Source organism: Pelophylax lessonae (assembly GCF_965119305.1).
Source record: "Pelophylax lessonae genome assembly, chromosome: 6".
NCBI classification, from domain to species: domain Eukaryota; kingdom Metazoa; phylum Chordata; class Amphibia; order Anura; family Ranidae; genus Pelophylax; species Pelophylax lessonae.
The window spans coordinates 149,432,207-149,451,512 of NC_138773.1; positions in this window are offsets into that span (position 1 = coordinate 149,432,207).

Consider the following 19,306-nt stretch of genomic DNA (forward strand, 5'->3'; position numbering starts at 1 on the left):
ACATTGCGGTGGACAGATCGGACCCCTAACTGACATTTTTGCCACTTTTGGGGGGACCAGTGACATTACTACAGTAATCAGTAGTGTTGAGCGAACACGGACTGTATTGTTCGGGTCCGTACCGGATAATTGGATTTTTGCTACCCGGACACGGACCCGAAAACGTTACTGTATGTTCGGGTTTAAAATCCGTGTTCGGTAATTTTATTTCCTGTTTTGTATGTAATGGCACGCTTTTAATGGCTTTCAACAGCCAATCAACAAGCGTTTAACTGGTGTGCCTTAAGCCATCCCAGCCATGCCTACTAATGTATTAGTAGCTGTGATTGGCCATCTGAAGCATGTGACCCATGTCTTTATAAGCTCGAGAGACACAGCGCGGTGCGTCATTCTGCTGTAGTGTAGGGAGACAGCACACATCATACGTGCTGGCTGCTGCTGATTAGGGACAGACAGGGAAAAATTGTGCCCGAAAACAATGCAGGGACAGGTCGGAGTGTAGGCAGGGAAAGATATTTAAGCATTTTAGGGACAGGCTGGAGAGATTAGGCACATAGGAGACACAGGACAGAACAATCGTCCGTTAGCGATCTACATCGATTTTGCTGTGTGGGGGGTGGTGCAGTGAACAATCTTTTTGCCCTCACTTGAGCCCATTGAGGAGGAGGAGGAGGGAGAAAAAAATATATTTTTATCAGTCTGTTGTGTGCAGCGTTCAGCTATATTTTACTATATAATAAACAAGCAAAAAATTTGGGGGAGCATACCCATGTATTTCTAAAGCTGGTGCAGCTATGAACCAAAAGACATGTATATTAAAAAAGAATAGCGCACACATGCAAAAGAAATTACCAAATTTGAAGACAATCCATAAATAAAAATGGGGTTTTGGTCCCACCATATGGCCATTATTCTTTTTACTATACATGTCTTTTGGTTCATAGCTGCACCAGCTTTAGAAATACATGGGTATGCTCCCCCAAATTTTTTGCTTGTTTATTATGTATTCGGTCTGACCAGACTACCGAGGTTGAGCAACCCACTTCACCCCCCACACACATCTGTACTCCATCAGTGTCCACTATCAAGTGGATATAGGAGGAGTCCCCTGTAGTGCATTTGCACATCTTTCCCAGCAAGGAGTGTTGTCTCCAAGGGTTAGAAAGGCTGGATTCATCTCTTTTTCATGGATAGTGTAGGACCCACTGATAATGGGGTACTTTGACGTAGTGGTGGGCTTGAGCACTATATGGCCATATGGTGGGACCAAATCCCCATTTTTATTTATGGATTGTCTTCAAATTTGGTCATTTCTTTTGCATGTGTGCGCTATTCTTTTTTAATATATTTTACTACAGATTGCTGTTCTAATCTGCTATTTAAAAATTACAGAGTTAAGGGGAATTTTTTTTTCCCCTTCATAGCCTGCTGCTGAGCTGACCTTGACATAAAACATAAGACACTGCTGTGTTCACATGTGCTATTGAAAAAGAAATTACCAATTTTATATACTTTTTTCTATTCCACTATTCAATATACACCCTTTTGGGTTAAAAAAAATTAAATTGTGGCATAGTCTGTACTAATCTGCTATTTAAAAATTACAAATTTAAAAAGGGGAATTTTTTTTTCCCCCTTCATAGCCTGCTGCTGACCGTGACATAAAACATAAGACACTGCTGTGTTAACATGTGCTATTGAAAAATCACCAATTTTATATCATATTTTCTATTCCGCTATTCAATCTACACCCTTTTGGGGTAAAACAAATGAAATTGCGGCATAGTCTGTATCGGTACGTTTGAGATACACCTTCCAAATTTTTGGGGCGCATCTTCCACCGCCGAGGATTGCAGGGTGCTTCAGTTTGCCTCCTGTTCCGAACTCCTCCTACTCCTCTTCCTCATCCTCCCTTTAGGGTACAAAAAATTGTAATTGGGGCCTAGTCTGTGTTTGTACGTGTGAGATACACCGTTTTATATACTTTTTTCTATTCCGCTATTCAATATACACCCTTTTGGGGTGAAAAAAAAATAAATTGCGGCATAGTTTGCATATTTGACTGTGAGATACACCCGTGCGATACTGTTTTGTTCCGCTATTCAATAAACACCTTTCTAGGGCAAGATCATAAATTACAGAAATATGAGGAGAACGTCAAATAGGGGCCGTGGCCTAGGTTGTGGTGCTGCTGGTAGAGCTCCTGTTGCAAGGAGAGGACGTGGTCGATCTGTGCCAGCTACACGCACAAGTGAAACACCTTCCTCAAGTGTGAGTAGGCGACAGAACCTCTAGACCTTTCTGCAGAAAGGTCAGAGTTGGCACCTGCAGCCGATGTCCAACCGTCTTTCACCTCACCCCCTTGCAAATCAGGCAAGCAGTCTGAGCCCCAAGTCATGCAGCAGTCTCTTCTTCTTTTTGATGACTCTGTCAGCAGGGTTTCCCAGGGCCATCCACCTAGCCCTGCCCCAGAAGTGGAAGAGATTGAGTGCAGCGATGCCCAACCACTTATTTCTCAAAATGAGTACATGGAAGGACCATCGCAGCACGTCTCCGATGATGACGAAACGCAGGTGCCAACTGCTGAGGCACTCAGAATTGTGGAGACCGACAAGGAGGGCAGGGGTGAAGACTGGGTGGAAGATGATGTGGAGGACGATGAGGTCCTCGACCCCACATGGAATGAATGTCATGCAGGTGACCTGAGTAGTTTGGAGGAAGAGGCGGTGGTCGCACAGAGCCACCAGCACAGCAGAAGAGGGAGCAGGGTGCAGAAGCGGAGCGGCCGTGCCCTAGACACTACGCCTGTTACTGCCCAACGCAGTAAGGGACCGAGCACACCAAAGCCAGCTCAAAGGAGTTCTCTAGCGTGGAAGTTCTTCAGACAATGTGCTGATGACAGGACACAAGTGGTTTGCACCCTGTGCAATCAGAGCCTGAAGCGAGGCATAAACCTTCTCAACCTGAGCACAACCTGCATGATCAGGCATCTAAGTGCAAAGCACGAGCTGCAGTGGAGTAGACACCTTCAAAACCAAGAAAGGTCTCTGGCTCCTCCTGCTGCAGTCTCGGCCTCTTCATCCACCTCTGTAGTGATACCGGCACCTGCCACCCCGCAAACAGACGATCTATCAGCAACACCACCACCTGGGTCACCAACCATCTCCACAATGTCCCGTGGAAGCGTTCAGCTTTCCATCTCCCAAACACTTCAGAGGAAGAGGAAGTACCCCCCTACCAACCCACGATCCCTGGCCCTGAATGCCAGCATTTCAAAATTCTTGGCCCTCTGAAATGCTGTCATTCCGTCTGGTGGAGACGCACAGTTTTAAAAGCCTTATGTCGGTGGCTGTCCCACAGTACGTCGTGCCCAGCCGCCACTACTTTTCCAGGCAAGCCATCCCTTCCCTGCACAACCAAGAGGGGGAAAAAATCAGATGAGCACTGCGCAACGCCATCTGTGGCAAGGTCCACCTAACTACCGATACGTGGACCAGTAAGCACAGTCAGGGGCGTTATGTCTCCCTAACGGCACACTGGGTAAATGCAGTGGCGGATGGGCCTGAGGTGGATAGCAATTTGGCGCATGTCCTTCCACCACCGAGGATTGCAGGGCGCTTCAGTTTGCCTCCTGTTCCTAACTCCTCCTACTCCGCTTCTTCATCCTCTACCGCCTCCTCATCCGGTCAGCGTAACACCTTCACCACCAACTTCAGCACAGCCAGGGCTAAACGACAGCAGGCAGTTTTAAAACTTGCCTGTTTGGGGGACAAACCACACACCGCGCAGGAGTTGTGGAGGAGCATGGAACAGCAGACAAATGAGTGGTTGCTGGCAGCGAGCCTCAAGCCCGGCCTGGTGGTGTGCGGTAACGGGTGAAATCTCATAGCAGCTCTGGGCCTAGCCGGTTTGACGCACATCCCTTGCCTGGCGCATGTGCTGAATTTGGTGGTGCAGAGGTTCCTTAAAAATTACCCCGATATGTCAGAGCTGCTGCAGAAAGTGCGGGCCGTCTGTGCGCACTTTCGGCGTTCTCACCCTGCTACTGCTCGCCTGTCAGCGCTGCAGCGTAACTTCGGCCTTCCCGCTCACTGCCTCATATGTGACGTGCCCACAAGGTGGAACTCCACCTTGCACATGCTGGAAAGACTGTGTGAGCAGCAGCAGGCCATAGTGGAGTTTCAGCTGCAGCACGCACGCGTGAGTCACTCTGCGGAACAGCACCACTTCTCCACCAATAACTGGGCCTCCATGCGCGACCTGTGTGCCTGGTTGCGCTGTTTTGAGTACTCCACCAACATGGCCAGTGCCGATGACGCCGTTGTCAGCTTAACTATCCCACTTCTATGCCTCCTTCAAAAAACGATTCGAGCGATGATGGAAGAGGATGTGGCACAGGATGAGGAGGAGGAGGATGAAGAGGTAACATTTCCAAGGCTTTCAGGGCAGTCATTCGCAAGTGGCTGCGAGGGTGGGTTCCTGCACACACAAACGCCAGGGACACAATTGTCCAGCAGGGACACAGTTCTGGAGGATGAGGAGGAGGAGATGGAAACATGTTCACAGCAGGGTGGCACCCAGGCCAGCTCATGGCCATCACTGGTGCATGGCTGGGGGGATACAGCCTTTCGTTGCCTCTGGGCAGCCTGGCACACATGAGCGATTACATGCTGCAGTGTCTCCACAACGACCGCCGAGTTGCCCACATTCTAACTTGTGCTGATTACTGGGTGGCCATGCTGCTGGATCCCCGTTACAAGGACAAAGTACCGTCCTTAATTCACTCACTGGAGCGTAATCGCATGATGCGCGAGTACAAGCGCACGCTGGTAGACGCAATGCTGCTGGCATTCCCACCTGACAGCGGGGCCACAGTGGAAGCACAAAGCCAAGGCAGAGGAGGAGGAGGAGGAGGAGGAAGAGGTCGCCAATGCAACCAGGGCACCGCCAGCACCTCAGAAGGCAGGGTTAGCATGGCCGAAATGTGGAAAAGCTTTGTCAGCACGCCACAACAAACAGCAGCACCAGCAGCTCATATGGAACGTCTTAGCAGGAGGCAGCATTTCACCAACATGCTGGAGAAGTAGGTGTGCACACGCCTACATGTAGTGAATGATGGGTCTGCCCCCTTCAACTTCTGGGTCTCCAAATTGGGCACATGGCCTGAGCTTGCCCTTTACGCCTTGGAGGTGCTGGCGTGCCCTGCAGCCAGTGTATTATTTTAACGTGTATTTAGCACGGCTGGGGGCGTTATCACAGACAAGCGCAGCCGTCTGTCCAGAGACAATGTGGACAAGCTCACGTTCATTAAAATGAACCAGGCATGGATCCCACAGGACTTTTCCGTACCTTGTGCAGAATAGAGATGGATACCGACCTTACCCAGCCATTGTTCTATTTTTGATCTTTCTCACTCTTTTGGGGTGTACCCTAATTTAAAATGACTGAAAAAAAAGCAGTGTTGGCTACCTCGTCCCCCTCCACCGCCGCTTCCACCTACACCGCCACATCCACCGCTCCCTCAACCTCCCTCCTACTCCATATGGGCCTCGTCCTTCACAGATGAAGAAAATTTGTTTTATTTTTCTGGTTTTTTTTTTGTTGTTTGAAGTTATTTCCCTATCCACATTTGCCATGCTCTTAACTACATTTTGCTGCCATTTGCAGCACTCTAGCCCTTTCCATTGTTTTTTTAGAGTCATTTTAGTGCCTGAAAGTTCGGGTCCCCATTGACTTCAATGGGGTTCGGTGTCCGGGTAAAGTTCAGAAAAAGTCCGGGACACGGACCCGGACTTTTTTTTCAAGTTCGGCCGAACCCGCCGAACACGGACATCCAGGTGTCCGCTCAACTCTAGTAATCAGTGCTAAAAATATGCACAGTTTTTTTTTTTCTTATGCACGGTTACTGTAATAATGACACTGGCAGGGAAGGGGTTAACCCTATGGGTGATCAAAGGGTTAAATGTATGCTTCATGCTTACTGACGTGTGTGTGTGTGTGTGTGTGGGGGGGGGGGGGGGGCGTTCTGTGACACAGACAGAGATCGCAGGTCCAGCTATGCTGAATCCTGTAATCTCTCCCTGTCTGTCACTGAGAAGATCTGCCTGCTTTGTTTACATAAGCAGGCGTGTCTTCTCACACTTTCCCCGATGATCGGGGAAGAGAGGTCTACGTCGCTGGACCCAGGGGAGCCGCACTGCCGCAGTAGGATCACTGTCGGCAGTCGGCAAGTGCTTAATCTGGACCCCATTGAACTCAATGGGATTGTCAAACAACAGTGAGCTGGGCACTGCTTGGAGGGACATGTACGAATGCAAAAATGTAAGAAAAATACAGTTTGATGGGGAAAAGTGCTTTCAATGGGCCCTAAAAGCCAACATTAAAGATGCTTAATTTGTTTACATAGCATGCTTGGGAGATGCCCTAAACCTGCCTGTAAAGTGGTGCATCTACGTATACAATGTATAATAACAAAAGTGCAATTAAGAAAGGAAAGAAAAAACATTTACCACTAAAATATTTCTCCCCACCACTTCCTTCTGTTTGTAAGAGACCCTGATGTCACTGTTAGGACATTGACAGCTGTATAGTCATTGATTGTTGTTATGATGCACAATAACAGCCAATGATCATTTTAATAAAGCAATCAAGAAATGGTGTGGGGTGTGTCTAGTGTGGATTTTAAGGAGGGCATGCAAAAAAAAAAGAAAAAAAGCTTAGTCTTTCCAAAACCATTTTATGGGTATGCAGCTTGGCTGGCCAGCCAAGAGGGGCAGCAAATATACTAGACTACACAACTTCAACATGGGGATAGTAATTTACTGATGGGAGACCTTGGCAAAGCACCTTGTCCCTATGTTGATGACAAAGGCCTCTTACTCACATCCTTTGCCTGGTGGGTTTTGGGTTCATAGGATCCTTACTGAAATCTGGAAGCCTCATTTAAAATAAAGGGGCCTCCCAGATATCCAGCTGCCACGTACCTAGTGGAGATTGATTTGAAGAGGGTGTTTCTCTTGCCCAACGCCCCTGTAGTGGTGACAGAGGTGTGAGGACTTGGCATGGGGGACGATGTAGCAGGCAGTGCCAGCTTTTGGTTGCATGGCCATGGATCAGCAGACAAGGACCAGAGACCAGTAGACTTAAGCTGGATACACACTATCCAACGTTTGTGGTTAGATTTCCTTCAGATTTACCTTTTCTATGTAGTGCAAGGTCCTGCCTGATTGCATACAAATTGAAAGCGTTTAGGTTTGACCTCATATTATATGGTTTTGGTAAGTCTAAAGGAGAAAAAGTCTTCAGAAAATCTTATTGTGTGTATGGCCCATTAATCAGCTGACAGGAGCAAAGCCAAGACACAAGCCAAAAGGTCATCAGCTGGGAAGCAAGGTACAGGAACATCAGACAGACGCAGAGTCAGTTCACAGCTGGGCAGTGAGGAGAGTCAGAGTACAAGCCTCGGTAACAACAAACAGGCAGGAATACATAGACTGGACAGAGGCAACTGAAGAAAGGAGAGAAGGAATCCCTGATGACACACATCTATGTGTGTGGTGTGATAATGAAAGAAACAACCTCTTGGCCTGGTGGGATCCCAGGCTGAGCTTGTCTCTTCCATTATCACACCACAAGCATGGACGTGTGGCATCAAGGATTGCTTCTCTCCTTTCTTCAGTGGTCATAGGAACTGGGACGAGTTCCTCTCCCTTGCCGGCACTCCCACAGCAGTGGACACATACTATCTACATTGCTCCCCAAATCATTACATGAGTCTGAGCAGCACAATAACCACTTGCCTACAGTGCACTCTCACACTACACGCTGTGGCTATGCGAGCAGCCTTTATATAGGGTGGGGTGTGTACTTAGTACCTGAGGCATGATTGGCTAAAGGATGTCTGCCTTTGTCCAATCATGGCAGAGATGATTTGATTGGCCGAAGCATGGAGGTCAGGATGCATGCTTTGGCCAATCACATAACGCACTGCACTCGCGGCACGAGCAGTGCATTATGGATACGGGTGAACAGCTGATGTTCGAGGCGAACTTAGCTTTGACTCAGACTTGAAGCTCATCCCTAATAGGGAGGAACCAGAGGAACTGTGCACCAAGATTTAGTTGTGAAACATACAGTTAAAAGTGTCCCAGCCAACCTGGAGACAGAGTGGCTAAAATTGTAAATAAAAACAAAAAAGCAAAAACACATTTTTAAATGTTCATCAGGGGCAATCCAATGCTTGAATGAGGGCCTACTCAGGGTGAACCATCTGAGGTCTTTCCCGCTTCTTAAAACCCCCTATGGGTATGGGCTATGACGAAGATAGGGACTTACTGTACCCCTCCTGATCTGTTAGTATGAAACATGTGGAGGGAAGTAGAGCAGGGAAGCCTAGCCAAGTCAGTGGCTAAGGTAAACTTGAAAAGAGGGTAAGGAGAAAGCTGGTGAGGAGAAAAAGGAGGAGATGGGGAGGAAAGAAAAGAAAGGAAAATACGGAAGGTAGTCAGCACAGAAGGTCGGAGGGGGGTATTCATATAATTTGCCCAGGTGTCCCAGATGAGATCAAATTTCTCAGTCTTATCTTGTAGGACACCAGCCAGTTTTTCCTGAGTCATGAACCATGAGAATTTGAATTTATCCACTCTTGGCTAGAAAGAGGCGATAATGTCTAGTGTGTATTGAGGGACAGCTTGCCGTTCCATAAGAATCCAGTCAGGTTTTAGACCACGTGAATAGATCAAGGAGAATTATGCTAACTGAGCTGCTTTGTAGTACCACCACAAATTTTTCCCCCCGACAAATTGTATAACTTTAGATTGGAAAGTGTTCAATTGTGCCCTTTTTAAATCGGTATGGCTGGAGATCTAAACAAATATCGGAGACAGAAGGGTAATTTTAACAGTTAATCCTGCCTATCCAGGACAATTCGTGTTTAGACTGTAAAATGAGATCAGCATTTATCTTCTTGAAAAGAGGGGGATAATTTGCCTCGCACAGTAATTCAATGTTGGAAGTCAAGTGAATGCCTAGGTAAGGAAAAGATCTGGAATTCGAAGAGAATGTGAAATGCATCTGTAGCCATTCGGCCAAGGCGGGTTTAACTGAGATATTCAGGGCACTAGATTTGGACATATTGACTTGTAGGCCAGATGTGGAGTCCTGTAGTAATTTAAAGATGTTGGGGACAGAGACCAGAGGAGATAAATAGGAGAAGGTCATCTGCGAACAGGTCCCATTTATGCTTGGTCGATCGACAGAATACTCCCTGAATATTGGGCTGGGTTCTGATGCTTATTGCTAAGGATTTAATTGCTATAGCAAAGATTAAAGGTGAGAGGAGGCAGCCCTGAAACGTGCCTTTAAGACATACCTGTGCACTGGGATTGGAGTAGAGAGCTCTCAGTGTTCTCAAGAAGTATGGACCAAAACCCCATCTTTCAAAGTCATCGAAAAGAATTGGCCAGGCTATTGTATCAAAAGCCTTTTGTGTTTATCAACAGACAACAGAAATCCCTTCTGTGGAGCTCCTCCATGCCAACGAGAACCTAGGATTGAGATGATATCAATTGTTCTCTGTATCTGGTCTGGACCCTGCCTCCCTGGGGTCAACCCCGCTTGGTCCTCATGGACACATCTGGCTATAAATGCTGACAATCAGTGAGATTGAATGATAATTACTGATATCTCTGGTCTCTTTCCCTCGTTTGGGGATGACCGTCACTAAGGCCAAGTTCAGAGCCCCATCAATGGGGGTTCCAGTCTTAAATGAGTTTTAGAACCTGACCAGATCTGGAGCGAGAGTGGGAGCAAAAGTTTTGTAATAACAAACTGAAAACCATCAGGGGCCTGAGCCAGAGCCTCTCTTGAAAGATTTGATCACCTCCAGGACCTCCCGTTCCGAAACCAGTTTCTCCAGGCTGAAATGATTTTGGGAGGACAATTTCGGAAGGGGTATGGTGGAGGAAGCCAGAGGTGCAAGAGGAGGAACTTGAGTTGTCCGCATTATATAACTTGGAGTAGAAGTCTCTTGGAAAGAGTTCATGATGATGTCGGGTTCTGGGTGATGACCCCTGAGGCGGTACCAATTTTAGGGAATGAAAAGGAGTGCAGTTTAGGTGTCAGCGTAGAGGCCATTTTCAGACCCATTTTGTCCTTTTGAGGATAAAAGCACACACCTGACCACCTGAGGCTTCAGCCTAGGTGGTGAGGGTCAAGTTTAGGGTGAGACAAGCTTCGTCCAGTTTAACTTGGGAGGCTTTGGAAGGGTGCCTTTTGTGAGATTTGCGTAAAATAATATAGTCCGTCTTCAATTTGCCTATCTCAGCCCTCCGCTCTGGATTGACTCTGGAGGAAGTCTGGATAATTTTCCTTGATCACAGCCTGATGGGCTGCCCATAATGTTTCTGTGGAAGTGTCTCCAGTGTCATTTGTGAGGAAATATTCCTTAATTTCCTTCTCTAAGAGAGTACATTGAACTGGATCACTGAGAAGCGACTCATTGAGTCATCAACGGAGGTGACCCATCAGACTAGATGGCGTTTAAGTGTAAGGAGAACTAATGCATGGTCTGAGAGGACAGTGTCTCTGACGAGAGCCCTAGTTGTCAGTAGAATGACTGAGGCAGTAACAAAAATGTTGTCTATTCTGGCATAGGTGTGATGCGGCGCTGAGAAATGGGTGTAGTCTTTAGATTTGGGGTTAAGTTCCCTCCAAATGTCTACTAATCCTATAGAGTTCAAGACCTTAGCAATTCACAGGCTTTGTTTCGGGGGGCGTTTGAGACAGGATTTATTTCTACCTGATTAGTCAAGGCTTTGGTCCAGAGCGACATTAGAGTCGCCTCTAAGAACCAAAATGCCTTCGGTGTTGGTGATGATGGGGGCTAGCGTGGTAAAAAAGGCTGCCTGACCTCTATCGGGGGCATATAAAGAAAGGAGGGTGTAGACTTTACCGACAATGGAACCCGTAAGGACAGTGTATCTTCTGTCAGGGTCTTTCAACACCTGAGTCAAGGAGAAATGTACACGCTTAGAAAAGGAGACGGCTACTCCTCTCATCTTGTCCTCGGCATTCGCAAAATAGAATTAAGGGTATTTCTGGTTAATCAATGAACGACTGTAGTTGCCAGGGAAATGTGTTTTCTGCTGTAGAATGTCTATTTCTTGTGAATGGTAAGATTGGAACAACTTACGCCTTTTAACTGGGGAGTTCAAGCCTTGGATGCTATGAGATGCTATCTGAAGTGGAGGAGAATCAGGATCAAAGAATGTTATGGATTAAAAGGGGAGGCATACGCTTTAGGAGACAGAGGAGCAAGTACAGGAAATCCAAACCCGTGCCTTGGTGCGAAAACAGGTAAATACAGGAGCTGATAACAGGGAGCTGGGAACCTAGGTGACTTAAAAGAGAGAATCGGGCATAGAGCTGCTCTAGAGAGATAGAAGGAGTGAAGGGTGAGTAAAAGGTACGATAATAGCAAGAACAGAAACCCGCACCCATACCCAGTTAGGTGGGAGGGGACCAGCCCTATCCCAACTAACATAGAAATAGAAGAAGTGTCCTCAGGAGGAAAACTTTATCCTGCAGAGGTAAACAGAGGAGCGGTAAACTCACTCGGGCCTTAAGCCCATCAGAAGAAATGCAGAACAAATCTGGGAGATATTCCCAATGCATAACTATATAGCTGAAAACAAATAGTTTCTCATTGGGGTCCTAGTCAGCAGAACAAACCCCCCAGCGTAAGGACGACAGCGGGTTCCAGGGTCCAAGGGTAGAAACATTGCTAAGTGTGGGATCCCAGGTGAGGAAGCCCCCTGGGAGTAAGCCCTAACCACCCTTTGGTCCTAAGTACTAGAATACCAATATACACAATGCATTAACAGTTGGTCTATTTACACAAAAATTTACTTTAAAAGGAAGCAACATTTCCGTCATCGCTGTTAGAGCGAGATGGAAGCATTTTAAACTGAGCAAACCTCAGAAGTAAAAACATTTCCATGTTGAACATGGGTCAATATCAATGAAGTAGTCCTTTCGGATGAGGAGTAAGACTGTAGCATTGACCTCACTAGATTAGAACACTCCTAATCAGGAAGGACTGGAGTTTTTCGATCTCTTTGGTTGTTGCTTCTGCCACACGGGAGTGAGCGGGCTTGGAGGTGGGGGCCTCTTAGATAGTTATATAGTAGTTGAGGTTGAATAAAGACAATAGTCCATCCAGTTCAACTTGTGTAGGCGCACGTGGCCGTAATCATTTCTCATACCCCTTAATGTTCTGATCCTTGAGATGTACGTCCAAGAGTCTTTTGAAAGTAGCCACACTTCCCGCAGAAACTACCTCTTGTGGTAGAGAATTCTACAATCTTGTAGCCCTAACAGTAAAAAACTCCCTGTGTTGCCTGAGGTCAAAACGCTTCTCCTCTAAATTGCATTGTATGTCCTTGAGTCCTCATGCAATCCTTGAGACTGAATAGCTTTTTTTCTATGCTGAGATCACCATTGAGGTATTTATAAATTGCTATCATGTCCCCTCTTAAGCGTAATTTCTCCAGGGAGAATAAATGAAGTGATTTTAGACGTAATTAAGGTCCTCCAATCCCCTAATTAGTTTAGTTGCCCTTCTCTGGACTCTCTCCAGCTACAACACATCCCTCCTGAGGACTGGCGACCAGAACTGGACAGAATACTCCAGATGCGGTCGGACAAGAGTTTTTTAAAGTGGTAGGATTATAGTTTTATCTCTGGAATACATCCCTTTATGCGCGCTAATATTCTGCTGGCTTTGGCAGCTGCCGCTTGACATTGCATGCTATTGCTTAGTCTATCCTCTACCAAGACTCCCAGATCTTTCTCCATTCTTGACTCCCCCAAAAGGTTCCCCCCCTAAAGTGTATTGTGCTTTTATGTTTTTTAGTCCCCAAGTGCAAAACCTTACACTTCTCCACATTAAACCTCATCTGCCCTTTTTTGAATATCGGTAGATGGCCCAGAGTTCCAATGATACGGAGTTGCCGGTGGATCCTGAGAAATCAAACCCAGCTGAAGCAGAAGGCATTTGCCATCGGGAAATGAGGAGAAACCGTAGATTTTCTGCTGGTAGATGAAGCTGAGACAGAAAGAAAAGGACCACCAGTATTTGATGGACTTCTGCGAAAGCACAATCAGAAGGGGCTTGAGGGTTTGTCTATTTAGAAAGGTGGTGGGCGAGATGTCCGCAAAGATTTGAACCCGGTGACCTTGGATGGTGAGTTGATCGATGTTTCTGGAGAGTTTCATAACTTCCTCTTTGACACCCTTAAAAGTGGGGTTTCATACCATGAATCTCCTCCGTTTTGCACAGCTGTTTGACCCCAACTCGGGCAATCCCTTGCCGACCTCAGTGATCGCTGACCGCTTTCACCTACCTAAGGGCCACACACTGGGCATCATGCAGGCTATCAGTTTTACCCCAGAAACAAGCAACACCTCCATTTCGACAGAATGCCCGCTCTGTTCTATACCCAAACCTACCCTCGCACATAGACTTTGGTCTTGCCCACACATCTCTACCTTTTGGTCTTCAGTAGAATCCTACGTCCATACGGTTACGGGGTTGACACCTCTGCACGATCCCTACCTACTCTTGTTTGGAAACTCTCAGTATGCTGCCTAAGGATCAATGTCTCCTCCTCCAATCGTATAAACTTGGCTGTTAACCTGCTACATGATAGCCAGGAGGGCAATACTAGCCAAATGGATACACACTACCCCCCCCCCCCCCCCCCCTTCGCTGACTGAAGTGATCATAGGCCTGAAACAACTTTATGCCAGAGAAGCCCTCAAACTCAGGACCGCGTCCTCACCCAATTCTACCAAATTCAACCGCAAGTGGGATACTTTCCTGCACTCGCTTCCAAATGTGAGCCTATAATGGATGACTAAGAGACTTAGTCCATCTGCCACAGATCAACTAGCCATTGAGCTACAGCATTGCTAAACTTTACTGTCAGCCTTGAGAGCATTGCCTTTTGCCAAATTGTGTCTACACTGCAGCGCTTGGCGCGTGTCTGCCACTCGACCATCCACTAAGATGATACTCCGGGTTATTTGTACTCTAACATTTTGTGACTCCCTTACTCCATATATGGACTCAGGGATCTCAGGCCGAGCTCCTGGCTCTGTCGAGTCACTTTCCTAACCTCTTGAGCTACATTTACATTTACTGTGCTATGAGTCACTGTTACCTAATCAGTTGGTCTACAGTTCCTGTTTTGTTATTTCACCCCCTCTTCCCCCCCCCCCCCCCCCAACACGCTGTTGTATGCAATGCATTACTACATGGCTTCCTGCCTCGCCTCAGGTATTACCTGTTTTTACGCTATACCAAAACAAGAGGCTTGCTCAGTATTTCATTTTGCCTAGTTTGTTTATTTACTGGTTTACTCTTTGATATTTCCTATGCATTGTCCCATTGGTTACTATACTTGTTAATGTGTTGAAAACCTCAATAAAACTGGATTTTTGACTTACCGTAAAATCCTTTTCTCTTAAGCTCATTAACAGACGCAGACTTCTTGATTAATATCAGTAGGGATATACTGCCCCCTACAGGAGTAGGACACTAGGCAGGAAAAAGTTCTGGCCACACCTATGGGCAGTCCCAGGGGGTATATCCTCTCTCTCCCTGCATAGGATGTCAGTTTTTTTTCTGCCTAGTCAGGAGTAAGGACCTAAGTTCCTTGCTGGGATCTCTGGTCCTGGCAAGCTTTTTTAGATAAATCTTTTTTTAGTTAGCTTTTTTCTCCAGTTGTTCCTGTGAGATCTTCAAGCAATTATGCCGGATCTGGGCGACGGGCTGGATGTTGAGATCCAGTGGTCACCCCAGCCGGCCTACGAGCGCGTGCAGGCCCTAGCTCCGCGCTGGGTCGGCCGCGACATAGTCCCGCTGGACGGGGACTGGCCCCGCGAGTTAAACGTTTCGCCAGGTCGCCTACGACCAGTCTGAATCTGAGTCAGATTTTTTTCTCAAAAAGAGAGTCTGCCCAGGCCCGAGGATCGCCTGTTAGGTAAGAAATAATAGTACAAACCTTAATGTGATCAGTAAGGTAGGTACGGGGTTTTAGCAAGAAAAGTAACTCACATGCGTTTTTAAATTCGCGAAAAACTCTCAATGACTTATCATGTGTGGAGGATCTCAATTCAGCAAGTAAATACACACACTCAATAAGATGTTTCCTAGAGTGGCTTATGTATATAGTAACACAGTGATGATAGGCTGAAGAGACAGGTTGGGTAGAGATGGTAGATGACAGACACTTGAAAGGAAATGTTCTTGAAAGTAAGATAGTAGCAGATGAGATGCAGATAGGTTTAGCAATCATGTATGGTAGCAGATGACAGAGTAGCAGGTGGACATACAAGAGAGATCAACCCAGTGCAAGAACAGGTGGTAGTAGGCTCAAGAGCTAGCAATCTTAGATAATGCAGATGTAGTAATAGTCCTTAGTATGCAGAGCTAGATAGTGTAAGCTTTAGTATGAAAGTTAGAGGTTTCCCCTACGGGGTACTTATCACTAATAGCAATGTAGCAGAGGAGAGGTTCGGCAAGAGCGGATGATCCGGTAGCGGGATACAGGGATCAGCGCAGCGTGGTTCCGACAGCGAGGTAAGCTTGCAAGCATGAGAGCTTCAAGACAGGTTAGCATCAAGGCACAAAGCAGTTTGAACGAACACATGTGAGTGAGAGCCGGCGATCTAAATAGCCATCCAGTCCGGCGCTCAGTGATGACAGCATCAGTCTTAAAGGTGTATGCGCACCTTACCAAAAGAGAATGGTGGGGCGCATACACTTATGAAAGAGTAATTAGGGTACCCAAAGGTACCAGAACATTACATAATGTCTATTGAAGGAGTCACCATCACACGTGCATCCACCACCCAGGGAAAAGAATAAATACTCTTACTGAAAGAATTGGACCCAGATGCAGCAGCAGAGTCAAAGGAGCAAAGAGGCAAAATATTTCCAGGATGATGGTCACAAGAATAGTCCTCAAGAATTAGACACCATATCTCTCCAACAAACCAGCCTTCTTAGTTGGTCATGAAGATCTGATAATCATAGAGAAACAAGAGACTGCCATATATAGTGTATAACCGTCTCATATGGGGTTTATTTAAAAGGTAAAGCAGTTACATCAACCCTAACCCCCAAAACATTCAGAGGCGCAATGAGAAGGCTCCAGCAGAGTTGATGTGTTTTGTTCAATAGAACATCATTTGGGGTGATTGGCCCCTTCCTGTTCCAACATTACTGCTCACCAGTGCACAAACAAGGTCCATAAAGACATGGATGAGAGAGTTTGGCGTGGAGGACCTTGACTGGCCTGCACAGAGTCCTAACCTCAACCCAATAGAACAACGTTGTGATGAATTAGAGTGGAGACTGTGAGCCAGGCCTTCTCGTTAACATCAGTGCCTGACCTCACAAATGCGCCTTGAAAGAATGGTCAAAAATTCCCAAATACACACTCCTAAACCTTGTGGACAGCCTTCCCAGAAGAGATTAAGCTCTAGCTGCAAAGGGTGGGCCAACTCAATATTGAACCCTACAGACTAAGACTGGGATGCCATTAAAGTTCATGTGCGTGTAAAGGCAGGTGTCCAAAAACTTTTGGTAATAGTGTATGTTTAACCACTTCTGGACCGGAAGGTTTTACCCCCTTAATGACCAGGCCATTTTTTGCGATACGGCAATGCGTTACTTTAACTGTCGATTGTTCGGTCGTACGGCGCTGTACCCCAATAAAATTTATGTCCTTTGTTTTTTCCCACAAATAGAGCTTTCTTTTTGGTGGTATTTGATAATCTCTGCATTTTTTTTCTTTTTTGCACTATAAACAAAAAAAAAAAAAAAAAAAAAAAAAAAGTGGCAATTTTGAAAAAAAAAAAAAAAATAATATTTTTTACTTTCTGCTATAAAACACAGCCAATAAAATAGTTAAAAGAAATCACATTTTTTTTTTTTTTTTTGTAAATGATTTTTATTAGGTTTTTACCAAAACATATCAACAAAGGCACAGTAGGTGATACAGTCAAAACAATCAACAGCAAGAGGTGGTGATGCACATTGAGGTACAAACCATTGACTGAACCACAGTGTAACATGAAAAACAGGAAAAAACAAGGGAGGGGGGGGGAGGAGGGGGGGGAGGGGTGGGGGAGTCATCCAAGTCCTCAATGACATACTGCTTGCAATCGGAAGCATAAAGAAAGTAAAATAAGATACAATAAACAAGTCAAATAGAATAATCAAAACTGCTGTGGGACAACAGCCACATGGGTAGCATAACCGTGTACATATTCTGCAGCACACAATCCCTTTATCCTATAAAGCTGAGGACCTCTAGGATCTAGAGGGGATCTGGGGGGAGACTTTAACATAAAAACAGAAGATTTGCAGGAGGGGGGTGACCAGTATCCCGAGGCTGCCCTTTGGGTCTCCAGCTCCCAGGATGGGGGCCCCCTCCCGCAGTGCAAGTAGTCATAAGGCATCAGTACATGTCAATCTTTAGCCCAAAAGTCCCAGTGGGAGAGGAATTTGTGCAGAGAGAGGGAGTTCACTGCAAGGGATTTTTCGTATTGGTAATTTGTTTTCAATAGAAGGAGGACATCCGAAAGAAGTGGGGGAGATGTAGACTTCCACCTTTGCAGCAGGGTAAGACGAGTAGCTAAAAGAATATGTGTAATCCATGGGCGGTATTTATGTGGATAGGTCTCTATGCCAACATTCAAAACGGCCAAGGCTGGGGTAAGGGGATTGAGGCAACCCGTATGTGATGCAATGTATTGGTGTACCTGCCTCCAGAGACTCACTATGGTCGGACATTGCCAGAGAAGGTGTAGAAGAGTCCCCACCTGTCCGCAGTCCCGCCAGCATAGAGGGGAATACGCCCGGGAGAAGCCGGCCAACCGATAGGGGGTATAATACCATCTATTGGTGAGCTTCATGGCCATCTCCCAATGGTTGGCACAGTGGGAATATTTATGGATAGTATGTAGTGCCACCTGCCATTGTTGTATGGAGTAAGTGGATCCTAGCTCTGATTCCCATCTAAACATGGGCGGGGTTTTGCGGAAAACTGTATTATCTGACAACATATCGTAGTAAAAGGAGAGTCCTTTAGGTGAAGGGGAGGGGTTAGTGTAGTGGGACCATAGTTTCCCATCAACTGTGATGTCTCAGAGGGGGTTGGAGGTCAGAAAGTGCATTACTCGATGTACGGTAAAATGTGTTGAAGTCGGGAGAGCATATTCTTGAATCACTGACCGGTGATGGGAGTAACAAGCCGTCACGGAAAAATTGGGAGACTTCTGTCAGCCCCCTGGAAACCAGAGGACGGACAGATAAATCCGGGACTATATTCGCGATGAGGGAGATTGGAATTGGAGTATGAGGTAGAATGTCCACAGGATTGTGTATCGAACCAGATCTACGCCAAGCATGAAGCGAGGCTTGCATTGGCAGAGTAAAAGGCTTCAGGTCCCACTGTCGCCACCTATCAGCGAGAAGCAGTAGAAGCAGGTCGCCCATGGGTGCCAACCCCCTCTCTATTTCAACCCACAACGGCGGGTTATGGGAACGGAACCAACCACTCGTTTGAGCTTGTATGGACGCCCAGTAATACGTGGACAGGTCGGGCATACCCGCGCCCCCGAGCTGTCTACGTTTAGTCAGGACAGATGCTGCACATCTGGCCCTCCTACCTTCCCAAAGGAAACCGTGCATAGACTTAGTAAGGAGTGAAATACTTGTAGATGGGAAAGGAATAGGGAGGTTGCGCAAGAGATACAGTACCTGGGGAAGGATAAAGGTTTTATATGCTGCCAGTCTGCCACTCCAAGACAGTTCAAAGGTGCCTAGTCGTTTGAGTTCTGGGGTTATTTTGGCCAATAATCTATGTAGGTTCGTAGGAACAAGGGCAGACGGTTTAGCAGTAACATCTATGCCCAGGTAATGTATGCTCTCCGACGCCCAGGGGATCGGAACACGGTGCTGTAGGATACGTTTGACAGAGGGGGGCACACCTAGGTCAAGGACTGAGGATTTGGTTGCATTTAGCTTGTAATATGAGACTTTACTAAAAGTTTGCAGAGTGTGGTAAGCCGCTGGGAGATATTGGAGGGGATTTGTCATCATGAGGATAATGTCATCCGCAAATAAATTGATTTTATGTTGGGAGTGTGAAATAGGAAAGCCTGAGATGTTGGGATCGGTCCTGATGGATTCTGCTAAGGGTTCAATGGCTAGATTGAAAATCGATGGCGACAG